At 41.3% G+C, this 12,254-nt stretch overlaps 1 pseudogene; it reads left to right on the forward strand.

The window, feature by feature from the left end:
- The first annotated feature begins 510 nt into the window (after window positions 1–510).
- LOC110535060 lies at window positions 511–9,382 on the forward strand (annotated as a pseudogene).
- Window positions 9,383–12,254: the final 2,872 nt, after the last annotated feature.

A 12,254-nucleotide genomic window follows, 5' to 3' on the forward strand; every position in this document is an offset into this window, starting at 1 on the left:
ATGGAGTTGATAAGTGCTTGCATTACTTAGCTAACGTTAGCCAGTCAAAAACGCATCGAACATAGCGATGAAGGGCCGGTTGGGTGAATTAACCGCAATAAGTACATGTAGCATACTAATATGATGTCACTGATCTAATAAGGCATTAATGTAGCCTTCTATTGTATTATTTTATATTCTCTAGGTCTAGGGAATGCAACCCTAGTTGACATCACGTGAGTCGAGTCAGCCAGGCTAATAATATGCCATGTCATTATAATATCATTGTCTTCAATATCTTGTCAACTTATTTGCTTTTCACACAGTACTAAGCCTCACATTTATGGGCAGTGTGCAAGAGGCTTTACTCCCTAACAATGGACTGTGTCTTCACACTTTTGTCTTGACAGAGCAGAACACAAGCAGAGGAGGATGTCATTCAGAAGGGCAAGTCAGTACTGTTTGTTTTCAGATGAGCTAGATGATTACTGTAAAATATTGCAAGTGTCTGTGCATTGAAACTGTATGTGCATGACTCAGGTGGAAGAGGTTAGGAGGCAGATTGATAAGATATCTTCTGAAGTGGATGAGGTGAGGAAGAGGCACAGCATGATCCTGTCTGCACCCAATCCAGATCAGAGTAAGTTCATCATCAATTAAAACCCTCTGTCAGACAGGCCTGCTGAGTGGCGCAGTGGTGTGGCACTAGAGATTCTGGGTTCGAGTCCAGGCTCTGTCGCAGCCGGGCGTGACCGGGTGACCCACGGGGGGCGCACAATTGGCCCAGCGTCGTATGGGTTAGTGGAGAGTTTGGCGGCAGGGATGTCCTTGTCCCATCGCGCACTAGTAACTCCTGTGGCAGGCTGGGCGGAGTGCATGCTGACACGGTCGCCAGGTGTATGGTGTTTCCTCCGACACATTGGTGCAGCTGGCTTCCGGGTTAAGTGGGCATTGTGTCAAGAAGCACTGCGGCTTGGTTGGGTTGTGTTTCGGAGGAGGCACGGCTCTCGACCTTCGCCTCTCCTGAGTCCGTACGGGAGTAGCAGCGATGAGGCCAATTGGATACCACGAATTTGGGGAGAAAAAGGGGTAAATAAATAAAGTGTATTAGGCTATTCCGCCACGTTCCCAAAGTGAAGACGGTTTGAGATGTAGCTATGTTGTTGCTCCTCCCCTATTTGTTTTCAACATTTATTTTCCCTGTACTACAAAAGTATGCAATTTAAAGTGTTGAATTCAAAACTTTTGCATGACAAAATATAGGCCTTTGGTATTTGCATGGTGACTTCTAAAGTCATAATAACAAAAATAAACGTTCTTACTTCCTCTAACATCATTGTCCTCCTTCAGGAAGAAACACATGACTCAATACAAATAGATGGCTCGATGTCTGGAAGCCTGTATAGAAATCAATGCCATGGCCCAGCCTTCGTAGACCAGTCTGTGGGTGGGCTTTGGCTGACCTCTCTAGCAGCAGCAGGGCCATTTTACTGAGGGCTTGGACAAGTTACGCTGTGCTTGTTCAGAGTTGATCCACTGTGGAGACTGAATAGGCATGAGGAGCTAATCAAGGCCTGCATGGACAAAGGCCCTCAGTTGACTCTATGATGCAACACAGCAGCATCAGTATTACCAGCAGAGTAACACAGTATCAACCATCTGCTACACAATAATACTAACTGGGAATGTTAGTCATTTCAATGTAATTATGTTGAACCAACATGGAACAGTCATTGGAATTGACTTCTGCCCAGTGGGTGGTAGGTGTAGTGTTTCTTATCCATATAAATATGAAGAATAGGTTACTATTGTTATAGAAGCGTTGCCAGGTGATATGATTCATGCTAATATTTTTCCAGGACAATTTTGGAAATGTGCAATAATGCATTTATTTTCTGTCGCTGATATTTCCTGAAGAGATGAAAGATGAACTTGACCGGTTGACCAATGAGATCACAAGCAATGCCAACTCTGTGAGACTTAATCTAAAATGGAAGTTTATCACCACCACCACGTATAGCACATTTAAACAAATGTTTTTTGTTGTCATTTTGTCATTATTATGACAGGATCAAATGCCTATCCCAAATGCTGCTCGCTAGATTTAGAAAGGTAGATGTGGGAGATTTGTCTGAGGTGTTATTATAGCTACTGTAATCACTGTTCTTTCTGTTCTCTGTTGCTATGGAGCAGAGCCTGCCCAAGGATGATGTTTCTAACAGGGCCTCAGTTGATTTCCGCATTCAAAAAACCCAGGTCAGTCACATTTTTGCGAATTCTAAAAGGTTGTGATTAAGGGCAGAGAGATTCTTGGAGGCTAACATACCTGTATACCTGTATAAGTTTACCATGTCTGCCACTAGGACTGGGCGATATGTCAATATATATTGTGTAAATATATTGTTTCATATTATGCTTTATTCTTTATTTCGTTGTGTCGCAAATTACACTCTTTACGGCAATATTTTTTGTCAATTGGATGTCGCTTTGCGTTCACACGTGTCGTGTGGAAGGACATTTTCAACACAAACAAACATGGAGGAGAGTGAACGTGACACAGAGCACAGAGACCGTACCTAAAATAGGGGCTACTTCGGTCGCATGGACGTGGTTTGGGTATGAAAAGTCTGACACAGACCTCTGCAAAAAAATGCCGCAGGCCGGTCCTGACAACAGGCTCAAACACCACTAACCTTTTTTTTACCACCTACGCAAGAATCAAGTGAAACATTACGGAGAGAGTCTACGGATGAGACCCAAAAAAGTACAGTCGAGTGCTCAAAACAAACCCCCAACTCAGACATTGCAAGAGGCTTTTGCCCGCGACACAGCATATGGCAAAGAATCACGAAGATGGAAGGAGATAACAGCTGCCGTTACAACTTACATCTGCAAAGTCATGGCCCCAATTTACACGGTTGAGAAACAGGGGTATCGTGAGTTGGTGCCAACACTCTACCCAAGGTACCAAATGCAAATACCTTTTATTTGATGAGTATAATTCAAAATGTAATAAGAAATAGGCCTTTACATGTGGTCATGTTAAATAAACTATTTATTCATTGAATTTACAGAAAATGTGTATATCGTGATATGTATCATTATCGTGAAGTGAAATGACCTACAGTTGAAGTCGGAAGTTTACATACACCTTAGCCAAATACATTTAACTTTTTCACAATTTCTGACATTTAATCGTAGTAAAAATTCCCTGTCTTAGGTCAGTTAGGATCACCACTTTATTTTAAGACTGTGAAATGTCAGAATAATAGTAGAGAGAATGATTTATTTCAGCTTTTATTTCCTTCATCACATTCCCAGTGGGTCAGAAGTTTACATACACTCAATTAGTATTTGGTAGCATTGCCTTTAAATAGTGTAACATGGGTCAAACGTTTCGGGGAGCCTTCCACAAGCATACCACAATAAGTTGTGTGAATTTTGGCCCATTCCCCCTGACAGAGTTGGTGTAACTTGAGTCAGGTTTGTAGGTCTCCTTGCTTGCACACGCTTTTTCAGTTCTGCCCACAAATGTTCTATGGGATTGAGGTCAGGGCTTTGTGATGGCCACTCCAATACCTTGACTTTGATGTCCTTAAGCCATTTTGCCACATCTTTGGAAGTATGCGTGGGGTCAATGTCCATTTGGAAGACCCATTTGCGACCAAGCTTTAACTTCCTGCCTGATGTCTTCAATATATCCACATCATTTTCCTCCCTTATGAAGCCATTTATTTTGTGAAGTGCACCAGTCCCTGCTGCAGAAAAGCACCCCCACAACATGATGCTGCCACCCCCGTGCTCCACGGTTGGGATGGTGTTCTTCGGCTTGCCAGCCTCCCCCTTTTTCCTCCAAACATAACGATGGTCATTATGGCCAAACAGTTCTATTTTTGTTTCATCAGACCAGAGGACATTTCTCCAAAAAGTACGATCTTTGTCCCCATGTGCAGTTGCAAACCGTAGTCTGGCTTTTTTATGGCGGTTTTTGCAGTGGCTTCTTCCTTTCAGGTTATGTCGACATAGGACTTGTTTTACTGTGGATATAGATACTTTTGTACCTGTTTCTTCCAGCATCCTCACAAGGTCCTTTGCTGTTGTTCTGGGATTGATTTTCACTTTTTTCACCAAAGTATGTTCATCTCTAGGAGACAGAACGCGTTTCCTTCCTGAGCGGTATGACGGCTGCGTGGTACCATGGTGTTTATACTTGCGTACTATTGTTTGTACAGATGGACGTGGTACCTTCAGGCATTTGGAAATTGCTCCCAAGGAAGAACCAGACTTGTGGAGGTCTACAATTTTTCTTCTGAGGTCTTGGCTGATTTCTTTTAATTTTCCCATGATGTCAAGCAAAGAGGCACTGAGTTTGAAGGTAGGCCTTGAAATACATCCACAGGTACACCTCCAATTGACTCAAATGATGTCAATTAGCCTATCAGAAGCTTCTAAAGCCTTGACATCATTTTCTGGAATTTTCCAAGCTGTTTAGAGGCACAGTCAACTTAGTGTATGTAAACTTCTGACTCACTGGAATTGTGAAACAGTGAATTGTAAGTGAACTAAACAATTGTTGGAAAAATTACTTGTGTCATGCACAAAGTAGATGTCCTAACCGACTTGCCAAAACTACAGTTTGTTAACAAGGAACTTGTGGAGTGTTTGAAAAAATGAGTTTTAATGACTCCAACCTAAGTGAATGTAAACTTCCGACTTCAACTGTATATCAGGATATGAGATTTTGACCATATCGCCCAGCCCTATCTGCCACCATATTTTGACATGGCTGTTCGACATCTCACCCATTCAAAAGTTTGAGCCTTTATCCGCTTTACTGTTGCTCGTGGTTGAAGCTCTCTTTCCTCTATCCTCTCCTTACCTTACCTTCTCTAACCCCACAGCACACAGTGCTCTCCAGGAAGTTTGTGGATGTCATGACTCAGTACGAGACTCAAGTGTCGTTTAGGGAGAGAAGCAATTGAAGGATCCAGAGACAGCTGGAGATAAGTGAGTCACAAACTGGGCCAGCAGCAGGGCAGACAGGAACACGGAAAGGAAACCGACCACACCAAGCAGCTTTCTTTCCCACAAATAATAACACATCAGCTACAGTGTTCACAATTCCAATCAAACTATCATATGATTGCCTATTGCCTATCGTCAGATAGCACAACGATTCAGGTTCCACTCTATGTTATTGTTTATTGTCATGGTATGGATAATGAGGCCATTAGACCAATCAGACTACGGCCACATAAAATATAGGATGATAGTCAAGGATTTGGCTTGAGATGCTAAAGAGACTAGCTGTAAAGAAACCATGGCAGAAACCCATGTATTGTTCATATGGAGTATTTGTCTTGAATGAGAATAATTGATGATGACAAAAATAGATGTAACCTCTCCAGTCCCTTAGGATACTCCTAATGAAAATCTCTACTACTGCAAAGACCAGATGGAAGAGAAGTGTGTTAGTGTTGTCTCTATACCTGTCTATAGAGAAGCTGGTCACATGGCCAGTGGCGGGCTCATGGCTGTGCTGTATAGTAATCGTTGATCATAGGTTATATATACTGTATTCACTGGGGCGGAAGGGCTTACATGATCCCGGGTTGCTTGTAAGCCACTGTGGGTTTGATCATGTTAGGCAGTGAGGGTTGATTCCCTCAGAGGAATAGCCGCCATAGATCATAACACTGTGGTTATGACTACAGAGACTATTCTCCCCATAGAAAAGAGAGAATATGTTTTTTGTTTTCTGCTGATGCTTTAGCACCTGTCTGGTGAAATTATTTTCTTTCCTGGTTCTAGCTGGGAGAGTGACTAGCAATGAGGAACTGGAGGACATGCTGGAGAGAGGAAACTCATCCATTTTTACATCTGATCTAAGTTCCTCCTCAATCTCCAGCTTTTGTTGGGTGCTACTTCCTCATATCCATTATTTTCTTAGGACAAATCAGACAACTACCAACACTATCTAGTATACCAAGATAACTCAGGTGGTGGTTTGAACGTATTCCAAGACAAATAATATTCTGTGTAAATGCAACACCAATCATCCCATATGTATGTATTTGAATTAATTATACTGTCTCATTGGCTGTCGTCCTGTCTCCCAACCCCTCCCTCAGATTATTTTGGACTCTCAGATCACGCGGCAGGCCGAGAATGAGATTGAGTCACGGCACCAGGATATCATCAACCTGGAGTCCAGCATCAGGGAGCTCCATGCCATGTTCATGGACATGGCCATGCTGGTGGAGAATCAGGTATTGTAGCGCAGTACTGTAAAGCTGTCCAGAATATTATTAGTTCTGTTTTTTGTCAAAACTATATGGAACTCATGTGGTGTTGTCTAAAAGGGGGATATGGTCAACAACATAGAGAAGAATGTCTCCAACGCAGCCGAGTACATAGGCCGTGCCAAAGAGGAGACCAAAAAAGCTTTGAGATACTAGAAAAAATCCCAGAGGGTAAGTCTCCATTTCCCCAAACGGAAGGTCACATGGTGTATCTACTAATAATACTATATAATACTGCTCAAGTGAATACTCTTTTAACCAATGCAATAGCTCTGAATGATTTGGTCAGAAGAAGAATATTATTTCAGTATTATATACTGATAAGATTTAAAATGCCAGACAGAATGTCTACATTGCCAAGGACCTCACGATATGACGATATTATCACGATACTTAGGTGCCAATATGATATTTGTGTCAGGCTTCAAAGAGTGATGGGTGTGGAGTCAGGCGCAGAGAGCAGAGGATTCGGAAAAAACACTTTATTCCGTACAATCACAGCGCACAAAGAGGGTGACGCCAAACACAGGCGTAAAACACTCCAAAATGTAATACACTGGTACATACGCTGTACAGCGGAAAATCCAAAAGACAGGAACACTCCTGGACCAAAGACAGCAAACAAGCCCGAACACAGGCGGGCTAACTGAACTGAAATAACCCCAACCCAAAACCCCAAACAAGCACGAACACAGGCGGGCTAACTGAACTTAAATAACCCCAACCCAAAACCCCAAACAAGTACAAACACAGGCAGGCTAACTGAACTTAAATAACCCCAACCCAAAACCGTAAACAAGCACGAACACAGGCAGGCTAACTGAACTTAAATAACCCCAACCCAAAACCCCAAACAAGCACGAACACAGGCAGGCTAACTGAACTTAAATAACCCCAACCCAAAACCGCAAACAAGCACGAACACAGGCAGGCTAACTGAATTTAAATAACCCCAACCCAAAACCCCAAACAAGCACGAACACAGGCAGGCTAACTGAACTTAAATAACCCCAACCCAAAACCCCAAACAAGCACGAACACAGGCAGGCTAACTGAACTTAAATAACCCCAACCCAAAACCCCAAACAAGCACGAACACAGGCAGGCTAACTGAACTTAAATAACCCCAACCCAAAACCCCAAACAAGCACGAACACAGGCAGGCTAACTGAACTTAAATAACCCCAACCCAAAACCGTAAACAAGCACGAACACAGGCAGGCTAACTGAACTTAAATAACCCCAACCCAAAACCCCAAACAAGCACGAACACAGGCGGGCTAACTGAACTTAAATAACCCCAACCCAAAACCCCAAACAAGCACGAACACAGGCGGGCTAACTGAACTTAAATAACCCCAACCCAAAACCGTAAACAAGCACGAACACAGGCGGGCTAACTGAACTTAAATAACCCCAACCCAAAACCCCAAACAAGCACGAACACAGGCGGGCTAACTGAACTTAAATAACCCCAACCCAAAACCGTAAACAAGCACAAACACAGGCGGGCTAACTGAACTTAAATAACCCCAACCCAAAACCGTAAACAAGCACAAACACAGGCAGGCTAACTGAACTTAAATAACCCCAACCCAAAACCGTAAACAAGCACGAACACAGGCAGGCTAACTGAACTTAAATAACCCCAACCCAAAACCGTAAACAAGCACGAACACAGGCAGGCTAACTGAACTTAAATAACCCCAACCCAAAACCGTAAACAAGGAACAGGTGAAACCAATTAGACCAAACAAAAGGAAAAGGGATCGGTAGTAGCTAGTAGATCGGCAACGACGACCGCCGAGCGCCACCCGAACAGGAAGGGGAGCCACCTTCGGTGATATTCGTGACAATTTGTGATTCAATACTATGATTTTATTGCTCACTATATACACATAATAATACCCTGATATGTAACTATCAATTTTTTTCCCCCATCACTAATATCTAATGTCTAAATTGAATGTCAAAATGTCTCCATGTCCCAAATCCACAGGCATTGACAGAATATTGTTTTCACTAAAATCAGTGTAGTGTTTTGGGTCATGCACTATAAACCTAATCTAACCACTTTGTTTCTGTCCTTGGCAGAAACTCTTCATCTTTGGCTTTGTTCTATTGATACTGCACGCTGTCATTGCACTAATCGTTGGGCTGTCTGTTGGACTAACCAATCCCCTGTATGAGTCCTGTCCTGCTATCTGTCTGAGGTAACTACTTCTGCACATTTCATCAACATCACATTCAACACCTTTCATTTACTTTTTTTAACACAATGTGGTACTGTACTTGATAGAAGTTGATGTTAGGCTTGGGCATTATCCAGATTTTAATATTATCATACCGTCCTTCTCTTATCCTGGCATTTACGGTATTACAGGCATAGCACACAAGGATTTGCTAAAAATGCAAGAAAAGCCTATTGGACCTGTATTACCAGAACGCTAACACAATTAGCACAAACTAATAGCAAAATCACAATGACACTTAACTATGTGCTAACAAACGAATTGCAAAGACAGGCAAATCCGGCTCATAAAGTTATAAATTGTGCAAATAAACAAAGTTGTGATGAATGCGTTTCTGAAGGAAGAGCAGCATGTGTAGCAGAATAATGAAGGAGAACAAAAAACACTGGTAGGAAGCACAGGGATAAAATGAGCTCTTCCAGAGGTCTTTGACTTCTGGCAGAAAGTAATTAATTATAAGATATCTGATGGCAAACATTTAGTAGGGAATTGCATACAAGTGTAACTTCATCACCTCATGTGCTCTGCACAAAAGAGACTCGCCGATAGATATAGAATGCTATGGACTCACCAGCTCCCGCTTTCTCCTGTTGTGCTATTTATAAACAAACACGTGGCTGGCTCAACTGGGGAACTACGGAAACTTCATCATGTAAAATAATGTGACAGGTGATATGAAGAACGCAATCTTCTTTATATCCTAACGTATTGCACAAGTTGACTGCAGGTGTTAGCTTAAAAAGTAGCAACAAATATTCAAATTTATTGAAAAACGTTTAATAAATAGTTTTGATGGTATTGAAAAACCATCCCGTGGCTTTTTTCAAATACCCCGGTATACAGGTATATACGGTATACTTGTCACGGATCCCCCCCCGGTACTGCTGCTCATTCTGTTCACCAGTTCCGGAGGTCTACGTCACCGGCTTTCTAGGCTTCACTGAACGGGATTCATTATCATCAACCCCGGTCTTGTCTGATTACACACACCTGGATCCCATTTCCCCTGATTAGTATGTTATATATGTGCCCTCTGTTCCCTCTGTCGGTTATTGTTCCCATGTCCGTTGGTGGTGTGAGTACCTATGCGTTGGTGCAGCTGTTATGCAGCGTGCTTTATATATTGTGTATTACGGGTATCGTCCCGTGTCGTTCAACAAGGTTTACCCTCGCTCTTTTGTTTGTGTACAACCCAGTGTTTTTGTATATGTGTTTGTTTTGGGTTTATTAAAAATCCCTGCGCCTGTCTCCAAATCCTTTATACCAGCGCGACAATACTGCCCAAGCCTAGTTGATGTTGAATCACAGTAATGGGTCAGTTTCCCAAGTAAGCACTAATTGCCTACTAATTGGTTGATGATGACATTGGAAACACTTATCTTTCACAATTTTTTTTTACTACAAAACATAGAAACGTGCCGTTTTCACATACTGTATGTTGATGTTGGGGTAGTGCTAGAGAGGATGAATAAGTAGGAAGTAGGAAATTGCATGGATTTTGACCATTACAGAGTAGGTGGCCATTTCTCAAAAAAGGCTTTTCAAATTTCATATTTCATGGCTTTTAGAAAGGGCTCACAGAGCTTGTTTTTCCACTCACTGCTGTCTCTCAGTATTAGTTATGAAGATGAGAATGTTATTGAAGAATTACAGACCAAATTGAAGTGTCTTGAGTTTTGTTTGCATGTTCTACAGTCTTGTAAAGATAGGGGGTGACTGGGACAGGCAATGTAACATCCATAAGGTTTTACATTTTGGGGGGGTAAAAATTGCACATTTACATCAGATCATCTTGAAACTTTCTCTGTAAAGTAAAATTTCATCAAGGTTTTATATTGTCTATAATTTGTTTCTCTCTTTTTGTCAGTGTCCTTTTTCAGCGTTATATCTCTAATATCCATAACGGTTGTGGATGTGATGGATAGTGATGTATCATAACTTAGCTTCTTAGCTATCTTGTTTTCTGATATATTCTTTGGACTTTTATTGAAGCAATTGTTATCTTGAGAAATGATGTGTTCAAGCTAAGATTCTCTTGGAAAATATATGCTGAAAGGCATTTCTCCTATATGGCAGTACTGTTTATTTTAGAACTGTGAATAGTCCTGGAGTGTTTTTGTTCAAATGAAGGCCAGCATCCCAGAGTTGCCTCTTCATTGTTGACGTTGAGACTGGTGATTTGCGGGTACTATTTAATGAAGCTGCCAGTTGAGGACTTGTGAGGTGTCTGTTTCTCAAACTAGACACTCTAATGTATTTGTCCTCTTGCTCAGTTGTACACCGGGTCCTCGCACTCTTTCTATTCTGGTTAGGGCCAGTTTGCTCTGTTTTGTGAAGGGAGTAATACACAGGGGTGTACGGGGTGTTTCTTGTCAATTTTTCACATGGAATAGCCTTCATTTCTCAGAACAAGAATAGATTGACGAGTTTCAGAAGAAAGTCTCTGGCCATTTTGAGCCTGTAATCGAACCCACAAATGCTGACGATCCAGATACTCAACTAGTCTAAAGAAGGCCAGTTTTATTGCTTCTTTAATCAGAGCAACAGTTTTCAGCTGTGCTAACATAATTGCAAAAGGGTTTTCTAATGATCAATTAGCCTTTTAAAATGATAAACTTGGATTGGCTAACACAACGTGCCATTGGAACGTAGGAGTGATGGTTGCTGATGGGCCTCTGTACGCCTATGTAGATATTCCATAGAAAAATACAATAGTCATTTACAACATTAACAATGTCTACACTGTATTTCTGATCAATTTGTTATTATTTTAATGTTTTTTTTTGCTTTTCTTTCAAAAACAAGGACAATTGTAAGTGACCCCAAAATTCTGATCGGTAGTGTATATATTTTTGAAAATAATCTTTGGGATGGTAAAACGTTTTCAAGGTCAACCTAAACAACTAAAACCAGATATAAAGGTAATGGAGCTATATCTTTTTCAAATAAGATCAGCTTTGAGAACTAACAATCACCAAAATAAAAACTAGACTGTCCCTGACTATCTAAAATTCCCCAAGTGTCATGGCATGGGGCCCCCGTGTTTGAGTCACTCAGATACAATAAGAACACGGCAAAAGCCATGGAAAAATGTGTGGAATTGCAGGAAATTAGCTTTAATACTGTAGAATTATATCTCTGCCCATGGCAAATTGTGTAGAATCCAAGGGATTTTATGCTATGATATTTAAACCAAATACCATTACCCTATTGGATTTATAACTGTAATTCTATTATGGAACTTGTTTATTTTCCATTTACTGAGGAAACAAAAACTGTTGAAAATGCAAATTGCTGAAGAGAAAAGGATGTGATGTTTACTTCTGGCCTAATGAGCAGTCTGCACAAAGTGCTTGACTTTTGTGTCATCAGGCAAACAGGATTAGTGGAGGCAGGTCCCCAGAGGGTTTATACTTCTGCCTTTAAGTGGGTAAAGGGAAACTTCAGAGGTGGAACCAAAGCCAAATGTCAGTGAACTTCTACACAAGCTAAAGTATACAAATGCCATACACCAGATGTGGTTGCCAGTTTATTGAAATGAGAAGTGTAGGCATAGGCTACATGATCATTGCCCAGCTCTGTCTGACCATCTATGTTTTTACATTCACAGTATGTCAATCAGATTCGTTAGACTGCACTTTGTAGATGTCCTTTGGTACAGGAACAATCTGAATAATATTTTTCTTGTGTTCAGAAAACTAAACACTTAGTTGCCACATCT

Source organism: Oncorhynchus mykiss, chromosome 11 (genome assembly GCF_013265735.2).
Source record: "Oncorhynchus mykiss isolate Arlee chromosome 11, USDA_OmykA_1.1, whole genome shotgun sequence".
NCBI classification, from domain to species: Eukaryota; Metazoa; Chordata; class Actinopteri; order Salmoniformes; family Salmonidae; genus Oncorhynchus; species Oncorhynchus mykiss.